This window comes from Neomonachus schauinslandi, chromosome 12 (genome assembly GCF_002201575.2).
Source record: "Neomonachus schauinslandi chromosome 12, ASM220157v2, whole genome shotgun sequence".
Taxonomy (NCBI): Eukaryota; Metazoa; Chordata; class Mammalia; order Carnivora; family Phocidae; genus Neomonachus; species Neomonachus schauinslandi.
Window position 1 is genome coordinate 10,350,207 of NC_058414.1, and position 6,014 is coordinate 10,356,220.

Here is a 6,014-nt window from a genome sequence, read left to right on the forward strand (position 1 = left end):
GTGTTTGAGGTTTTTAGCATACAGATCATACACATGTTTTCTTAGGTATATATCTAAGCATTACATTTTTGGGTCTTACTGTAAAAGGTATTAATTTTAATTTTGAATTTCACTTTGTATTAAAATGTACCTGGGATTCAGTTTTAATCAGTTATGGACAGGCAGACGTGCAGGTACAGAAATTATTGCCAAGAAGGAGGAAGTTTACAGGTTTCTAGAAACAGGAAGCAGGACATGCCATGCAGGGCCACATGGTAAAGTACCTGGATGGGTCAGGAGGCAGAAAGGGCAAGGGGAGACCACAGCCCGGAGCCTATATATTGTTCTCTGAAGGCAGGAATCAGGGGAGCTGGATAGGCAAGTTTGAACAAGCTTAGAATTGGATAGTTCGAATAATTTTAGTGGGCTCTGGGCTAGAGAGGTGGTCCCAAGTTGTTCTCTACGTGGCCCTGAGGAAATACTGTCTTGGTGTGTGACAGTTAGATGAAGGAGATAGGAGTCAGAATTAGCTGGCTTTTATCTGAAAGGTGTATTCACAGGAAGGATGTTCACTCCCCAGGCAGGAAGGCCCCTAAAATGTCAAAACATAGTAAAATACAGAAAATTTTAAAACATGATTAATACAGACTTAGTCATTGCTAGAATGGAAAAAAAAAATGAAGCTTTTTTTTTTTTGGTATATTTATCTTTTATCCTGTGATCTTGCTAAATTCATTTATTAATTCTAGGAGCTTTTGTGTAAATTACTTGGAATTTTCAATATAAACAATTATGGTGTCTGTGAATAGAGAGAATTTTATTTCTTCTTTTTCAATTTGTTTGCTTTTTAGTGTTATCTCACTATCTTTTCTATTTCTTACATATATTTTAAAATTATTAACTCAATAATTATTTGTTGAGCTTCAATGTGAGGATAAATAATACTTAAAAAGCATATATACCTGTGATCAAGTTAAATGCATAAATACAAGATGATATAAGTCCTAGGGCAGAGATGTGTTGTAAGTGTGATGGGACTGAGCATGCTATTTATGGCCAGGAAGCTAGAGAAGCCTCCACTAATAGGGCTTTAAAGGAAGAATAGGACTTTGTTGAATGGCCAAAAGGGGAAATACATCTTAAGAAAAAATAACAGTGCATATGGAAGTGCAGAAATACTAAAGGAATAGAATGTACCTGGAAATGGTTAAGAGTTCAATTTAAATGGAGCAAAAAAAGAGGTGATCAAGGATAACTGGATAGAAAGTTTTGGGATAGATTGTGGTGAGCTGAAGATGCCCTGCTCTAGATTTTAGACTTAATTCTGTAAGTAACGGAGAACCATAATGCTTTTTAAAGCCAGGAAATAAAACAACAAGATTTGTCATTTAAATGTATAGTAAAGGAAAATTTACAGTGTGCTTTTAAGTTTGTAATAATTTTAGATTATGAAGAGGTATTGATAACAGAATAGTCAGGATAGGATGGCTGCTGGCTAATTTGCCCTCAACCACCTTTCCATCATAATACTTATTAAGGAGCATAAGACAAAGAAGTGTGACAGGCTATTATGAACTATGAATGTTTATCAACAATTTATCACACTCCAAAAGGATTTTTTCACTAATCAAAGTATGGCTTAGGCATTGAAACACAGCCAAACAAAAATATATATATATAGAAACAAATATTGCTGTGTTCCCCTTTCTTAGAAGCGCAAAGCCTTCATTTAGAAAAAGAAGTAGAGGATAGTGGTAAAGAATATGGACTCATATCAATGACTGGATTTTGAAAACATGGTTCTACCATTGCTTTATGTTGTTAAAAACTTAAATTCAATTTTCTTATTTATGAAATTGACTTATTAATATTATTTACCTTAAAAATTGTTAAGGTTGAAGTGGGATAACAAATGTGAAGTTCATAGCGTTGAGCATGATGGCTTGTTCCATCAGTAATATTTTTTATATAAATCCATTTGGGAATTTCAACATGCTGCAGTGCATATACTGAGTTTGAAAGCATCTGGACAAAAGTTAGATATTTTTTAAAGAGATTTTTTAAAACCAATTTATACAAAAGAAAGGTGGGACAAAGTACACTCAAAAATTTTAATCGATGGGGCGCCTGGGTGGCTCAGTTGGTTAAGCGACTGCCTTCGGCTCAGGTCATGATCCTGGAGTCCCTGGATCAAGTCCCGCATCGGGCTCCCTGCTCGGCAGGGAGTCTGCTGCTCCCTCTGACCCTCCCCCCTCTCATGTACTCGCTCTCTCTCATTCTCTCTCTCTCAAATAAATAAATAAAATCTTTAAAAAAAAATTTTAATCGATGATTTAAAATTAACAATGAAAGCATTAAAAACTTTTAAATAGCCCTGTGAATCAAATAAGTGCAAATTAAATTGAGAGAACATTAGCACTAATTAAGTTGCCCCCCCCCAAATATACATTTAAAAAATTACTAGTTAGGATGCAGTACACTTCTCCTAGTGAGAAAGTAAATTATTCCAACATATCTGAAGTGCAATTTGTCACTTGTTTATGAATCTTTAAATAGTTCATGTGTTTAAATGTAGCTGCATCAGTTAGTTTTTGCTGCATAACAAACCATCCCAAAATCTAGTTGATTAGAACAACAACCATGCATTATTTCTCATTGGTCTGTAGATTAGCTATAATTTGCTGATCTGTGCCAGACTAAGCTGATCTCAGCTGGGCTCATCCATGTGGGCATTTGGCAGGTTTCCTGGGAGCTGGCTGATCTAGGACAACCTCATCCAGGACAGCCTGGCTTTCTTCCATGTGATCACTCATCCTTCAGCAAACAGTCCAGGCTTGGGGGGTGGGGGAGGAATCTGCAAGGCCTCCAAGGTCTAGGCTCAGAATTGGCACACTGTCATTTCCACCATATTCCATTGGCCGTAGCCTGTCATGAGGCCAACCCAGATTCAAGAGATGCAGAAATAGACTCCACTTCTTGATGGGAGTAACTGTGAGTTCACAATGTTAAAGGGTATGAATACAGAGAACGATAGAGAATTTGGGCCCAAAAGTGGCGGTGGTATGAGAAACAAGAGACAAGGTCACATTGGCCAAAACCTGAGCAGGAGTCTAACAGGATAGGCAAGTCTAACATATCTTTTTGATATGAGGACTCAGAAATACATTCCTGGACAATGTATCATATGCTCTATCCTGTGGGATCTAGATGATTGACACCATATGACACCAGACAAGGTAGGAGGCAATGCAGAGAAATTTGAAGTACATATGGTTAGAATAATGATGAAATAATGGTGAAAAATTTCAATTAGTTGATATATTATCAATAGTTCTAAAAATCAAACATATGCTTAGTTTAATCAGCCATGAAATATTTATAAAAATGGACAAGGTTACAAAGTAAACATTCAGAACATCTAAAGTGAGGCATTTTTTTTTAAGATTTTATTTATTTTTTGAGAGAGAGAGAGAGACAGAGAGAGAGGGAAACAAACAGGGGGAGTGGGAGAGGGAGAAGCAGGCTTCCTGCGGAGCAGGGACCCTGATGTGGGACTCGATCCCAAGACCCTGGGATCACAACCTGAGCTGAAGGCAGACGCTTAATGACTGAGCCACCCAGGCGCCCCTAAAGTGAGACATTTTATACCCCATATATTGTAATAGATTAACACATTAAAACATCTTTGCATTACCTCACATTTTCCTCTATAGGATAAATATTCCCTGTTTTTTTTTCTTTTTTTTCTTTTTTTTTTCCTTCTTAGGTCTTAACTGCAAAATTTCATATCTTGCAATTCTTTCAGTGTAAAACCTATTTCCTCCTGGAAGACCGATAGTAATGACCGGTACCTAACTCTAATTTATCAGGATGGAAATAATGACAGGAAATGAAGGAAAAGCATCATTGTGTAAGGTTTCTGCCTTAAGTGAACCTCTGTGAGGTCTAGGGCAAGGGAAGCTTTCTCTCCTCTATCAAGGGAGAGAGAGCTGCAGTCTTGGGATACTCCAGGAAGTCAACCAAATGTCCCATTCCCATATCTCAGGGTCCCATTCTTATCAGAAACCTCACTTTGACATAGATGATCTATCAAGGATGTGCATTCAGTCTCCTGGAATCTGCTAAGATGTGTTACAACTAGTGGTGGTAGGAATGTGTGTGGATCAGGAAGATGCTCAGTTGGACAAAGGAACCAAACCTGTGAAAATGTAAGGTGTTTAGAGGACATCGTATTCATCAGCAGACATGCTGTTGAAAATGAATCCTTTAGCAGCACTCTCTTCCAATAGGATCCCTGGCCTGATTTGCAGCAGTGTCTCCCCTGCAGCTGAAAGACCTAAGGGTTTCCCAAAACCCTATCTTATAGACCTCTGGCTTTCATGGTGTACTGCAGGTAGATAGTTTGTTAAATGATTCCAAAGAAATCAAGAAAACCTAGCCAGGATGTCAATCCCATGTACCTACAAAAATAGTTAAAATTTGTTTTGCTTTATTTCAAATAGCATACACCAAAAAAGACATCCTTTTTCACTGACCAGATCTTCACCCAAATGTCCAATGCTTTTGTAACCTAGATATCAGCTGGAACCTCCCTACACTGGTGTTATTGATATCTTCATGATTGGCTCAAACTTCAATTCCATACTCTGAGGAAGTTCAGAGCCTACTAAGCTCTTCAAATTCCCAGCGTGCTCATAGTCTCACAGTCACTTCTGCCCATGGACAACTTCCTCAGTGTTTTTTCGTAATGCAATGTGTTGACACAGATGTGATGCTTTCTTCGGATACCCCTGTCAAAAGCGGGGGGATAAAAAGAAAAAAAAAACTACGCATAAAAGTATTTCTGGGGACGCCTGGGTGGCTCAGTCGGTTAAGCGTCTGCCTTCGGCTCAGGTCATGATCCCAGGGTCCTGGGATCGAGTCCCGCATCGGGCTCCCTGCTCCGCGGGGAGCCTGCTTCTCCCTCTCCCTCTGTCTCTGTCTCTCTCTCTGTCTCTCATGAATAAATAAATAAAATCTTTAAAAAAAAAAAAAGTATTTCTGGATGTTTGGAGGTAGGTTGTGGGGATGGTAGGTGGCATTACAAACATTTCCTGACTCTGCATTTAACAATCTTATTAAAATTCTTTTGGGTCACCCTGCCACCGCATCTCACTGACTCTTTTCTTTCCAGTGTTGCTCACTTCTTCCCACCCAGATTGCCTTGAAATCCAAAAAAGTTTTTGTCCTCACTGTTATGGAGAACTGAAGTTCAACTTTCCTTCAATTCCTACTCCCAAACTTACCCACACAAACCCTCAGTCCAGCAGGAAAGGGCTGCTATTCCATGGAAGTCACTTTTGTTATCAGCTATACAAATTATAAATAGTAAAATTTGCTTTTCTCTAACACTTCCCTGCTCTTGTGAGTGATTGTTGTCCCCCACTAGTCCCAGAGATGTAGCCCCTAAGCATATACTGACAACGCTTTCACAAAGAAGCAAGAATATTCTTCTAAAGTCAAGGTTTCCTTATCCCAAGGTAAAGACACCTGTTCCGCCTCATCCTCTCATGGAACTCAGAAGCTCAATTTCTTCTTTCCCTGATCATTTCCAGCAGGAGGGCCTCTTGTGTATTTAGATACATTTTTCAGCCTCTTTGCCTTAGTTTCTCTCATCTGAAAATGCAAATAATAAAAAAATGCAAATGCAAATAATAATAATGTCTTTTTCATAAGTTTATTATGAGGACTGAATAAACAAATACACTTGGAACAGTGTCTACCTACCACAAAAAGGGTTCAATGTTGGTTATTCATTTTTATTTTCATATGATTATCATATCTGGACCCAAGAGTCTCCTCATTGCCAGAAAGGAGAAAGTAAAGCAGCATAATGTCACTGAATGCCAGCTAGGTGTTGGATAGGGGTTATTTTGAAAATGTCACTATAGGGTGCCTGGGTGGCTCAGTCGTTAAGCATCTGCCTTTGGCTCAGGTCATGATCCCAGGGTCCTGGGATCGAGTCCCACATCAGGCTCCCTGCTCTGTGGGAAGCC